We start from the raw sequence: 15,004 nt of genomic DNA on the forward strand, positions 1-15,004 counted from the left end.
CAGTTTAGAGTTTGTCTTGTGCTATCCTTACTCAAATACATGTCCCTTGGAGGACAAAACAAAGTTTGTGAGGTGATGTCTTATTACTCTCATCAGAACCTTAAAAATAACAGTTCAATACAGTATTTAGTCCTGAATATGAAGGGGTTGGATGTTAGAATGGATGATTGTGTCAGGTTAAAAACCCATTTAAAGACTACTTTGTTATCTGAATGAGCTAAAAGCAGGTATGTATGCTGTATAAATTGCCATAACAGCCCAGCCGTGAGGTAAATGTCCCCCAGGACAGATCCAGCTAGTGAATTATTTTAACTGGAGCATAATTCACTAATGTGAGCAGGATGGCAGTTCACAATAATACAATGACTGAAACATTACCATGGAATCCCATGCTGCTATTTCTACTACAAATTCTTGCATGTCTAAAGGGGACTCTGTCCTTTTGGAATGTTGTTTTCCTATCTGTATTCACTTTTGTATTTGTTACCTTCAAAAATTGTTAAAGAAAAAAATTAGGGATATCCTTACTCTTTGTTTTCCAAAAAAGGACCATGTACAAAGGTGACTGGAGACAATTTAATGCCTATTTGCAAACTGAGCAAGAGTTATTTTTTTCTAAGTGTTGGGACAGAATGAAGAAAACATGTAATTTTAGTGTACATCTTAAACATTTCAGTTGTGACAATTCTGGATAAACCAGGTCAAGACAATTTACGTGATAAGAAAGAACTGCTTAAAAATATCAGGATTTTATATTACTTATGTTATCTTTACAGTGTTTTCAAGAAAAAATTATGATGGGCAGGAAATGCAAAAAAAATTCTCCTAAGCAGTTGTCCATTTGTCCAAAAGGTTTAGGTACTTGTGTTTTCTATCAGTATTTGTGTAGAGGGAATCTTCTTTGCTTACTTGTATCTGGCAAAATTTTATCATATTTGTAAAAATTCAGATGGGTCTCTGCTGGCATACCGTAACTAACTAGCATTTGGTTAAATCCAAATTCTACTTGAGCTTAGCTAACACTTTTTAACTCCCTGTCTTAGTTTGTGGTGAGCATTACTCTAGGAAGAGATGTCCTGTTGGCTCATGGAGTTAGATACAGGAATGACAAAGCTCTGCAGGAGTTCATGCCGGAGGAACATGCCTCAAGGAGGGGAACAGTTTACTTCATATTTGTTAAACTCCCTATCAATAGGGAAGGTAACTATGGAAAGCTGTGACTTTGTTTGGTTTTGAAATATGATATGCTGCCGTATTTGAAACATGATACTCATCTCACGGAGTCTAGCTTTTACTAAGCTGCATTCATACTACTAGATCAGCTCTGAATTATGTGTACAGATGAAAGATTCTGCCATTATCAATATCCAGAAAAAGCATTGATAAAATTTTATTCTTTCTGAAGTAGTAAATTAAGGATGACCCCTGAATTACATATTGACGATGGAGTTTGCTAGCAATGTAGCTATAGGCTTTGGCATTTTGGTCTCTGAGGCATGAATATTCTGAGATTTGGTCAAGGTCTAGGACATTGATGAATATTCATAAATTATTAACCTAAACACTTCCCCGGAAGTAGAATAGTGGAAGGAAATAGATGCTTCTATTGCAGCTTGTTCTGTTCTGTGCTATTTCTTACTGCTTCCAAATTGGAGAAATAAATGTTGACTCCAGTCCCGGTAAAAATCGTCTTGCTTGGCTGTCTTGTATGCTATCAGTCAGATCCTCTTTTGATGGACTGCAGCTGACAGACTGTTGCAACACACCTGGTGCACACCAGTTGAGAACTAGATCTTACGCAAGGTTAAAAGTATGATGAAAATATGTGCTGTTACAGTAACAGTAGGCAAAATTGCACTTTTTTATTAACTTCATATGATCTAGAGCTTCTTATCTTCCTGTTTTCCTTTCAGTCCCTTTTGTACTTGGTCACCTTTACAATGTCAAGATCTATATGACAGTTAATGTCCCTTTCTATCTGCCAACCAGATTCTGTGGCTACCAGCATATAAAATAAATTATTTGATTAGTCCAAATGCCTTTGGATCCCTGATCTGAATGACCTTTACTCATTTATGTTTGGTCATCTGAAAGCAACCTATGAAATTGTGTCTTTCTGAATCTGTTGATAACATACTGTTGCCACTCTTACCACCATTCCCCTCTGCTACAATGGCTCACAGTATAACTGGCATTTCATAGATCCTTGGGATTCTCAACCTGAGTCTCAGGTTTCAGCAACTCTGTCTATACTAATCAATTGCTCTTTTAGACTCTCATAGTATTAGTAGCTGTTACAAACCTACCAGTTCTAGATATTTGGTTTATTGGTATGTTTTTAGTCTGTGTTTATCATCTTTTTACTGTGACAAAAATTTTTGTGTTCCTTTTATATAGCAATACTAAGACAGTCATGAGAAAGTCCTCTGGATTCACTTCCGCAACGCATCAATAAAAATTTTTTAGCATTACCTGTCACTGTGCATTTGCTCCAGCCAGAGAAAGAATCTGTATTTCATATATATATATATATGCAATAATATATATGAAAGAAATTTTCTATTTCTGAGTGAGGAGTGCCAGTATAGTAATCCAAAATATTGCAATAGCACCTATCATAAACACTGATTGTCCTTATTTTCCCATGATTAGCAAATGCTCCCTAAGTGAGAAGGCCACGTTAAACACAGGTAGGTCTCTGGTGCTAAGCGAGGGCAGTATGCTGGGACTCCCCTCCCAATCATGTGCTTAAATGTCTTTCTCTTTGAAAACAATACACACATAAAGAGTAATGCATATGGTGACATGGAACCAGGCACATATGCCTGTACCCAGGAAGAAACAGATGCTCTCAGATAGAGACAGAACCACAAAGGCCAGATCAGATTTAGATTCACAAAAATTGTATTCTGCATCTGTAACAGATTATCTGTAAGAAAGCATTTTCCTGTTTTTTAAAAAAATTTTCTTAAACAAAGGTTAAACTTCTGTTTATTTGTAAAAAATATTCTGGCAATACATGGAAATTAGACTAATTCCATTCGCCTTTTCATTCCTTCTTTCCTGATGTTGAAAAGGATGGATTATTTTCATTAGTAAAGATTGTAAAAGATGCAGAGGAAGCCTTGCAAATGACCTTTGAATTTACAAAGACAGTGTTTTAATTCTGTTGTCATGCTGGACTATTACTGTTACTGAACACCAAATTCTCCACTCTGTGGAAGGATGTTATTCAAGCAGTGTCAGTGCATGACTCTCTCTCATGTCTTCAAAAGCCTCTGCTCATATGAATCAATAGGCCTTGATAACCAGTCTCCTTGAATAGTTACTTCACTGCATGAAATTCTCTTGGGCTTACATATGCACTGCATCCTGTCCAGGAGGAAAAAGGGGCAAATTAATCCATCAAAGAAGAACGGAAGTTGTCTTTCAATTGTTCTTGAATGGAGAATCTGAATTATTCAATTAGCATCTCAAAGATAATTATTTTTTAAGGAAAGAGCCTTTTTAATAACAATGCTATGAAAAACATTTTAAAACATTGTGTAAAAGACCCATATGCTTAAGCAGCTGCAAAAGTCTTCCTTCAGTATTGCAGCATTAGGTGAACTGGTTTGTATCAAGGTTTTTATTTTATGTTTCTTAACATTTCTTTTCTTCAAAACTCTGCCACCAATTTTCCAACCCTTTTTTTTCCTAGGGTCTCTTAGGAAGCCACACTTTCTGACTTCCCCTGCTATCACAGATTGATATTTTTCTCTCAGTTAATAATGCTTCAGTATCTCTTTCTCATCCGTTAGCAAGATGACAATTTTCAAAGAAATAAATTCTTTTGCTGATGTTGAATTTACACAGAAATCATTCTAACTGTCTATTTCCATCTGCCAGATTGTTACAATAGTGAGGATAGTACTTCTGATTTAATTTCACTTTAAATGAGGCCATTGCTGAGATGGACAATGCTAACACAAACTCTCAAGGAATCATAAATAGTATTCCAGAGAAGCTGAACACAAATATATTTGATCTAAAATAACTACTTTCCCTCCTACAGTAATGTGCTGAGTTTGAAAGTAGATGAAAGCAATTTCTTTTGTCTTTTTGTAATACACAAGGTAATGTGATAATAGAACAACATTGTGCTTTGTGATGGACATTTACATATAATTTGTCTATTTTTCCTTCTCATAGCTATTCATTTGCAGCATTATAGGACTTCTTTGGGCCTTTGGAATGGTGTTTTCTTTTAGGCAATGATTGACTTTGTAGCTTTCTAGATGAGCAAATGCCTTACATTTAAAGAATTTAAAGTTTGCCAAGTGTATTTTGTTTTTCCTGACTTTAAGTATGAAATGTTTTAATTTTTCTGTGTTGCTTTGTTATGTTTATAAATGTTTAACCTTCTTCATAAAGTCACTTTGTGTTATATAAAAGCTTATAAAACCTGCTTATTACAGAATTCTGTAGGCTTTCCAGTTAATATAGAAAAAGGCAAATACTGGGAAAGGAACAGTAAAATAACAAGCTTTTTACAGAAAATAGGTTCAAAAGTCCTTTATTAAATTTCTTCCAATTTGTTCAAACTTTTACAAGTTATATAAAAAAATAATTCTGATATAAATTAACTATTGTTTTATATAGAATCATAGAATGTTTTGGGTTGGAAGGGACCCCTAGAGGTCATCTAGTCCAACCCCCCCGCAGGAGCAGGGACACCGCTAACTACATCAGGCTGCTCAGAGCCCCGTCCAACCTGGCCTTGAATGTTTCCAGGGATATGCACACATATGTCTCATGCAGCAACTTTCCTGTATGGTAGGTTATATATACGTTACCTGTGGACGCAGATGTTTGTTATAGGTATATTCTTCATGGTTATCGTTCTGTGTTTATGCTTTGTGACATTTATATTACATACGCATATGTTTTCTAAATTACTAAAATGTTGCAAAACTTTCAATGCATCAAAGAGCTGATCTTTTCCACAGAATCTTTGTTTCTCTCAGTTACTATTAGGGTAAATCAGTTATTTCTGTGAAGATGAGAAAGAGTCTGAAAACGATGCTACAGGACTGCTGCTCTATTATTTTGTTTTATATCAGCTGTTTTGAAGCCTTTGATATAGTTAGTCAGTCTATGTTACAAAGGAGAGAACAAACAAAGTGATTTAGATGATAGCAGATGCTATTTGCTTTTTCCGAGTGAGTACGGATATCTAAGCAATGCCTGTATCTTCCACTCCTGCCACAAACGGGAACTGTTCCTGTATCTTCGTTTTGTGTGACCTAGCTATAGAAAACAGTAATTGATTACATGTAAGTGTGTTTATTCAATAAGGTGATTTGAAATAAGCTCAGACTTCTGGGTGGGGCAAAACCCAAGTGTTAAATGTCAACTAGTGAGAAGTTAAGCAGAGGTATTTTTACCCCTTCTCCTTGCTTAGTTGCCTAGTCAAGTGAAGTTGTAGGAATGGCACAGCTCTTTACTTCATGGCCACACCTACTATGATGACAAGCATGGTCCATAATTTCTTCTGTAAGGTGTAAGCATACGTCTATGTGGGTTTAAATGTTGAATAGCGATAGGTGGAAATAGGAAAGAGGACTGAAATGATCTCTGGGTCACTAAGTGTAGCCTCCAGCTGTTTTCAGAAATCGTATAATAGAATATATTAGAGTCTGTTTCATGAACATCTTAAGATGCGTTTTGAGGTAAGTCATATTTCTAGCATTTACTACTCTTGTTGGAAGGCTCTTACAAAAACTCATTTTACTGATTAAACTAGAAACCTCTTCCTAGTTCTGGCCTAGGTTTATTTGTGACCAATATCAATCCATTTGTTCTCATGCCAGCATTGTTTAGCCAAGATTGATCTTCTCCTTGTTGGTGTTCTGCTTTCTGATGTTGTGGTGCCCACCAAAGCCGCTCTATCACTCTCCCTCCTTGGCAGGACAGGGGAAAGAAAATATAACAAAAGGCTCCTGGGTTGAGGTAAGGACAGGGAGAGATCACTCACCAATTACCTTCCTGGCCAAAACAGACTCGACTTGGAGAAATTAGTTTAATTTATTACCAATTAAAGCAGAGTAGGATAATGAGAAATAAAACCTAAATCTTAAAACACCTTCTGCCCACCCCTTCCTTTTTCCCAGGCTCAACTTTACTCCCAGTTTTCTCTGCCTCTTCCTCCCCAGTGGCACAGGGGGATGGGGAATGGGGGTTGCAGTCAGTTCATACACGTTGTTTCTGCCGCTCCTTCCTCCTCAGGGGGCAGACTCCTCACACTCTGCCCCTGCTCCAGCGTGGGGTCCCTCTGACAGGAGACAGTCCTCCATGAACTTCTCCAGTGTGAGTCCTTCCCACGGGCTGCAGTTCTTCATGAACTGCTCCAGTGTGGGTCCCTTCTTTCCATGGGTTTCAGTCCTTCAGGAACAGGCTGCTCCAGCGTGGGTCCCCCATGGGGTCATCAGCTCTGCCAGTAAACCTGCACCAGCCTGGGCTCTGCTCCATCGGGCCACAGGTCCTACCAGGAGCCTGCTCCAGTGTGGGCTTCCCACAGGGTCACAGCCTCCTTCGGGCATCTCCCTGCTCTGGCATGGGGTCTTCCCTGGGCTACAGGTGGATGGAGATCTGCTCCCCCGTTGGCCTCCATGGGCTGCAGGGGGATAGCCTGCCTCACCATGGTCTTCACCAGGGGCTGCAGGGGAATCTCTGCTCCAGCACCTGGAGCACCTCCTTCCCTCCTTCTGCACTGACCTTGGTGTCTGCAGATTTGTTCCTCTCACATATTCTCACTCCTCTCTCTAACTGCAGTTACGGACTTTTTTTTTCCTCTTTCTTAAATATGTTATCCCACTGCTGCTGATGGGCTTGGCCTTGGCCAGCAGGGAGTCTGTCTTGGAGGTGGCTGGCATTGGCTCTGTTGGACACAGGGGAAGCTTCTGGCAGCTTCTCACAGAAGCCACCCTTGTAGCCCCCACCCCCACCAAAAACCTTGCTGCGCAAACCCAGTACAGATGTGCTGTCATAATTGAATGAATTTTCTTTTTCCCAGGGTAAGTGGGACAGTCTCTTTAAGTCTTCCCTCAGAAGAAGGGGATTCTCTCTGTCCCTTTGATTATCCTGCAAGACATCTCTGCACCTGATCCAGTTTGAATGTATCTTTTTTTAACATAGATGATTAGAAGTGTAGACTGCATTCGTGCTGCATCATCAGAAGTGCTTTATACAATGGCATTTATACTTCCTTTTCTTTGCTGGGAATAGTTTTCCTGATGCATCATAGGATTTTAGTTGCCTCTTTCACAGCTGTATCAAATGGATGTCTTGGGTGTCCTGTGATGGCCATTCTTTTCCTATATTGCTTCCAGTTGTCTATATTTCATAGAAGCCCTCAAGTGCATAACACTCTAATTTGTAGTATTAAAATTTAATCCAGTTTCTATTACTCCAGTCCTCAAGGTCATACAGCTCTTTGTGTATGATATTCTGGTCCTCAGCCAGGCTGGTGCTGCTTCCCAATTTTTAACATCAGTAAACATTAATTAGTATGTGTATTTTTTGTGTTCAGGTCATCAATGAAAATATTAAGAAAAGGATCATTCTAAAATGGATTCTTGAAGACCTCCTTTAAGAATTGCCCCTCATTTGAGTAGTTCCACTTTCAGTACAAATCACTGTGTTCCATTTAGCCTGTTTCTTACCTACCTTGCATTTCTTGTGCTCATTTCCTCCATTACGTCTAACTAATATTCCATGCAGAGCAAGTCAGTGCCTGAAAGTAATTGTGTGCATTTGGAGATATATGCTTATCATTTCAATACCTTTCTGAAGTCCAGATGTGAACTTTTCAATTTCCTTGGTTTTATTTAAAATAATGTAAGATTTTTATGGAAAAAACCTGTCAAAATCATCTTTCAGTAGAGACTAGGGAGGTAGCTAATAGATCCTTTTCTCTCTATGTGTATTTATCAGAGTGAATGTATGGGTACAGCAAATGATGAGGACAGATTTCCCTGTTAGAATTGTTGGTATGTTACCTGGGCTCTGAGCTTTTAGCAGCTCCAGTCATGTGTCTGTGCAGCTGCCTTCACCACCATCAGATTCACATAGCATCTATGCCTTATTTTCTCAATACCATTATTTAGGAAAATCATTCTGCTTGCATGACTGAATTATTGAAAATAGGGTATTTTCTCTCTTGGAATGTGTCCTCTTTCCTAATATTTATGTGGGGTCACTTAGAGCCTTAAAATATTTTCTTTTAATAGGGCTGTAGTGTAAGAAATGTTTTAATGTTACTTCATTTCTCATATCTGTGATATGCTGCCATAGCTCCATGATACTCAGGCTCAGTCTGTCCATGCACGAAGGTTTATTAGTTTTCCTCCACATAATATGGAACTGTCTACAAGCAAAGGTGCCAATCATTGTTGGCCTGATCTCAGGGGAGTGTTCATAATTAGATAACAACATTCTTTTGTGGTTTTGTCCTCATTTGACAGGACATCTCTTCTAGTATAAGATAATTACTCTGACATCATGGTAGGCAGCAATCCAGTGGTGACTCTGTTCTTACTGTATGCATCAATTTTTCATTTACTTTCATATGACTTACATGAATTACCCTGTTCCCATTCTGTGTGGACCAATTTATTTTTTAATCAGATGGTGCTTCCTAAGTTTGATCACCATGCACTCCTTCAAAAGATAAATCATTTACATTTAACACAATACTCTACTTGAAAGATCTTTTCTGTCTCATTTATATTCAATAGCAAATCTCAGATTTTCAAATGGAGATTGAGAGAGGATCCTATGAACTACTTCAAACTTACAAATGTTCCTGGTAGCAGTAGGAGCTGGTACCATTCAGTAGCTCACTTCGATTCTAAAAGCTAATATTAATGGGAAGCTTGTGCTTGTGAGAAATTTTATTGACCAGCTCTTGGAGCCAGCCAGACCACCAGCATGGATCCTGTAAGAACCTTTTCCCCCATAGAAGAAAACCCCTGTCCTAAAATGGAGGCACTGTGATGTCCATTCACTTTCAGCATTTCTGTCTTTCTGTCTTGTGTAATCAATCTTATTCAAGAGTTTTCTTTTACATTCTAAATACACAATGCCAAAGGGACCCTCATCTCAGATGAGGTATTTAAGGGCTACTGATAATGCATGTAACCTTTTCCAGAATGAAGATTTCAACTCAAAATCAGTGGGAAAGGGCAGGAGCTGAAATTAGGCTAGAAAGAAACTTAATGTTTTTACCAGGGAGTGTAAGTAGCCAACAGAGCAGCTTCTGGTAGGAGTAGCTGATCCACGGTCATTAAAATGTCAAAGACTTACTGTGGTTTTGTTTGTTTCCTTGTATTTGATATGAGCCATATGGCAATGAACAATACTTCATTTTGAGTATCCAAGAAGGGGAATTCATATTAACAAAGGCTTTATAGTAGCATGTGTGAAAGAGGACTTTCATTATATTTGTAGGGTTAATTTATATGGGGAAATGTTTGGTCTCAGTTAATCCATCTGTCTAATATTTTAACAATATTTTAATGAAACCTTGAGACAGATGTCATTATAGTACAAGTTGCCTATTTTATCCATTGATTTTCAGTAAAGTATTGAGGAATGAAAAACTGAAAACCTAACTCTTAACAAAGGGAAATCACAGTGATCGTCATTGATTTCAACAGGGTCAAAATTTTATGAAGCATTTATATTTTCAGCAACTGAAGTAGTGAAATACAAATATTTAAGATTACCTCTATGCATGTAACAGAGGCAGCTATTGTAAGATCTGCAATTCTGTCATATGTAGTGGTTTGTAATGTTTTACAATACATAACCTTTGTAAAACATGAATTGCACGTGAGCTTCCTTCCTAGTTAATAATAGTTACAAAGCTGGTCCTAAATCTGTCGTTGCTAAATGAACACTAAATTGATACTGGTCATTCTGCTTATTGTACCCTATTCTGGTCATCACTATTCTTAGCCCTTTGACTAGAAGCCTCCAGCAGACATTAATCTATGCTCATTACATGCAAATTTTAACTGTGTCTTGAATCTTTGACTTGGTTGCTGCTGCTGAAGGAACATAGACTTAACTTATCAGAGCACTACTAGACCTTAGTGGTCCTGATCAGCCTCATCTTGGGCCTCTGCCTACACCCCTCCCCATGGGCCCGGGTGCCTGATTGCAGCTCTGCCCAGGGGCTTCAGTCTCTGCCTGAGCTATATCAGAAGATTGCTGGTCTCCAGCTCAGCCACAGCCCTGTCCTGCCTGGCCATAGGCTGTGTTGATTGAGACCCTAACCTGAAGATTGATTTCCTCGCTTGACCTCAGCCCTGCCTCATCACGATAAATTTGCCTGATGATCTGGACTCGTGGTTGAGCCTGGCTGCCATCTCTGGGTCTGTCCTGCCCTGTTCACCTTGCCTGGGTACCGTGGAGCTGGGCCCTGGCTGGCAAGACGCCTGCCCTGCTGGCTGGGCATCATCCTCAGCTCCCACCATCCCATCACTTAGGGAGCAGCCAGCCCTTACTGTACACTGCTATAACTGTCTGCTGAAAGAGTTCAAAAAGCATAGATTCAGGTCCTGTTCCATTTGAGAAAGGCACTTTGCTTATGGATGTTGGCATCGTGGGTTGAATCAGTCCCTGAAATATTAAAAAGAAATCTGAGGCAGAGTCAGCCTTAGTTGGATTCTGGTCACTAAAATTATTGTATTTAGTGGTTAAATGCATGAGTCTGTGGTTAAGGGGTTGTTACAGAGTTGTGCTTGGTCACGTGCATTAGGATATTGAACCTGTTTGGGACTGTATTTAGCAAACTTAAGGGTAATATTCTGACCTATTGCAAAATAAGAGACTTTTATCAGGCCATCATTTCTTCACTTCAGAATAGTTAGATGTAGCCTGATGTAACTACCCCAGGTGGCTGGATGGGCAATTCCTGCATTCCTGATTTACTGAATCTTTAAAATTTCACTGCTGTCAGAACTTTGGATGCACTTGGGGCTGGATAATATTTTGTTTCTGTGGCTTTTGGAGAAATCTAACTTTTAGTTATTCTTCACAACATTCATAACCCTCCTCCCCCTCCTTATTATGGGTATAACATTTTTTTGTCTTCAGACTATTACATCTAGCAGTACGTGACTCATGGCCCATTGCAGCTCAGTAAAATGTCACTGTTATGAATATATTGCACAATGAGCCTGCCTTGCACATCTTTGGTGCAATATTTATTATTCAGCTCTTGCTGGATTCAATGGAAAGATTCCCATTAGGCTGCAAAGACATTTGGAGCAGGTCTGAGTTTGCCTTTAGAGTGCCTGACTACTGAGCAAAATAAAGGCATATTTGTAGATTGGGTAGCCATCTCTTTTATAACTTTAATGTAGTCACTACTGGTGCCTAAAATGGAAGTTTCACCATACCCTGGTCACAAGACTGCATACCCAGGGCCTCTGATAGGTTTTCACATGGACTAGCAACTACCTGTGTTAAGAACACCTCATCTACTTGTTCTTGAGCAGGAAGTCTGTAGCAGATTCCCACTGTGATGTTGCTCATGACAGCCTGCCCACTAGTCCTAACCTGTAAATTGTCAGCTGGCTCATGTCCATCCCCAGGCAGAGCTCCATGCATTCCCACTGCTCTTCCACATAAGGGGCAAATCCCTCTCCTCGCCTTCCCAATCTCTCCTTCTTAAAGAGCCTCCTTTCTTTCTGAATTAGGCTTTAACTCTCATTAGTTGCATTTCATTCCTGTTGTCTGTAATTTGCCTGCCTTGAGCTCTTTTGCCTGTTTACACATTCCTCCCTAGGCCCACTATTACTTTTCCCTGTATTCCCCTGTCCCCATTTTCATGTGTCTCCCTGTCTATCTTCCTCTGTCCTCTCTTCCTCTGTCACCACTTTGACTTTGGTATCTTCACATCAGAAGCTATCTGGGGGCAGTGGAAGACCCACACCTCAACAGATGTGCTTTGATGCCATTCCCTCATTCCCTCAGAAGTTGTACGGTTTCCTCTATTGTCTTCCATGGCCCTCACGGCTTACCTTTATGTAAGGTAATCCTTGTGAAACAAAACCTGTCTGTTTTCTTATAGTCTCAGAGTTTCATTGTTACTGAAGTTACTAAGTATAGTTGTGAAGACACTGATGCTTTTGCAAGAAAAATCAGGATGCATTATACCAGCCAGGGTAAGCTGTGATGTGCTAGTATGAATAGGATCTAAAATAAAGGTGTGCTCTGGACTTGGTTTTCATGGAGTTCTGTTTCTTCTTGACGTATTTATGCACCCAGCCTGACCACCAGTAAAAGAAACCACATGTGCAATTTGTCTTGTGCAATGTGATAAAATCATACCTTTTTTAAAGCCATCACGATCATTTCATATGATGACACTGGCCCATGCCATTCTGTGTGGGCTCACTCATTTGGCAGAGCTCCACAATAGCTGTGATGTCCCAGCAGGTTTTTTCTGGATATCACAGCAAAACAGGACATCACCGGCTCAATTTCAAAGCAGGGGAAAGAAAACAACATGGAAAACTAGCTTGAAGTGATTTGCAAGACAAATATGCAAGTGGTTGGAGCAGCCACCATACACATTTAACTCATTCTTAAAAGCTTGCTTCTACTTTTAAAATAGTAAAACTGAGCAATATTGTTTTTTATGTTATCTCTTTGGTCAGAGATTTACTAATTTCTACTGCAGGAGGTGCAAACTCCTGTAAAATAGCATTTGCTGACAATGCATCATTACTACAGCACAAATAAGTAGTTTGAATCTATTGCTCCCAGCTAACTGGTGTTCTTTGCTAAGCCTTGAAATTATGGAATTGATTCTTCACTGAGGCTGATGTGAATTGAGAATACCCCTGCAGAAATAAATGGAATAATAGGAAGATAAGAGCACAGAGAATAAGGCTCAACATCTCTGAAGAGAGGGGACATTTTTGGCTTAAAAGATTGTCAGTTTTTGTAGTAATTTGTAACTGATTCCCAGAAGACAAACATTGTCTAAAATTAAATACTTCAGATTTGCAAGCAACAATGAGTCATGGGTAGATGTAGAGAAAAGTAGCAAACCCAGCAATGACAGAAAGTGGGTGTTAAGTATAATACAAAATAAATCTGAGATCTGATAGCTGAATATTATTAATTAATCTCATTCTATTTCAGTTTTTTTAGAAAGATGTTATTTGAGTTTCATTAGCTACTTTTCAACATCAGCAATCCCAAATAAGGTTAATAATTTGTTCCAAAATAGCAAAATATCTAAATAAGGGAATCTATAGTACACATGAAAATCAATAATTTAAAAAAAATAATTCGCTGTTTTTTGAAGTAGTTCTTTTGTATTTCTCAGTTGTAATGGAGTCTGATTTTAAATGACTTTATAGTTATTTTTGCAAAAATAGAGTGCATCTGTTCTTCATTATTTCTCCCAAAGCTTTTAGTTTGATCTTCACAGTACTCTGAACAAGATCAACTCATCCAAATAGCTGGTTTCTTAGCCTGGTACTGGCACATCAGGTGAATGATAACAATCAAACGTATTTTCTCTCCTGGAAAGGCTATGAGTAGCTGGCAGTATGTCTCTAGGGGATCAAAGCAGGGTGCAGATGGGAGGTATGATGGCACCCATTTTTGCAAAGATTTCCTTCCCTGAGGTGGGAAGATGAAACACATGAACAAAGCAATTTCTACATGAGTGCATCTTAACTGCCCTGCAGTTAGATTCCCTTTTCCTTTCACTCCTGAAATATGTGCTTAATAAAATAACAGATAATAACATCTATGCATTTAGTATCTGATATACTGAGAAAATATTTCACAAAATCAGGATACATTTAAAAATAAATTAAGTTTTAAAACTGGACTTCATACCAAAATGGAAAAATCACACCTCAACTTTTGATGAGAAAGGAGAAAATGGACTTTGTTGTTAAACTTTATTTGATTACAGACAAAATGTCTTTGTCAGTGTGGTTTCATAGATGCTTTGTTAATTATGCATCACTGAATATTCTCACGCTGTTTGTATACTGGAGTATACAATTCCTAATCTTCATGTGTTAAACTCTGTCCAGGAAAAAGTGTACCTTCTGTCCCAGGTAACAATAAGAAAACTTGATTTTCTAGATTGAACATGGAAAGGAAGGAAAAGACACTACCTCTAAAGAGGGGAACTTACTGTGTTCAGTAAATCTATGCCTGGCCTTCTGTTATGACTACTCTATGCTGCACTGAGCAGTCCTAAAACTAATAGAGACCAACCTGGGTCAGGAGGATTCCTCTTGAATAGAGCCAACACCAAGCACTTTGCTCTCTGCTTCTCCCTTTTCTGATCTTTTCCTTTTCTGATTAGTGATTGCAGCTCAGCTTGGTGGGAAAAAGTGAGGATAGCCTTCAAGCTCTCATCCACATGCCTCCATTAACTTGAATTGTGATCATTTGTGTGGAGAATATGAGAAGCTGCCTGATAGCATCTTCCTTTAATCAGCAGAGAAGCTGCCCATCTCTCCCACTTAAGATAGGAACTAGGGTTAGAACTCGAATCTGGGTCTTCCCTCTTTTGTTAGTTTAATATATTTACACTGGAGGTAGCTTTTACAGACTTGATATTTAAAACACAACAATGAAATAATAATTGGTAAAAATGCTGCTCTATTTATTATTATATCTAAACGAAGTGACCCTTAGCAGTTGTCCAGAGGGCTGAGTAAATAGTAATGTCTCCCACTGCTCTGGTGATAAGAACAGGTAATTCTATTTTATCCAGAAGCAAATATCAGGAGCACAATGGAAAATTAATGTGAGACACCTTACAGTGAAGGCTTCTTTTATCAAAACTCAAGACTTTTGGCATTTAGGACACCTTTTGGGCCTCTCGCAGTGCAATAGGCAGCTGGACTGCACATACCTAATAATCTGTCCACACCTAGAGCAATGACTCTAGCAGGGTATGTGATGACATTCAAGA

Source organism: Egretta garzetta, unplaced genomic scaffold (assembly GCF_000687185.1).
Source record: "Egretta garzetta isolate BGI_Z169 unplaced genomic scaffold, ASM68718v1 scaffold593, whole genome shotgun sequence".
NCBI lineage: Eukaryota > Metazoa > Chordata > Aves > Pelecaniformes > Ardeidae > Egretta > Egretta garzetta.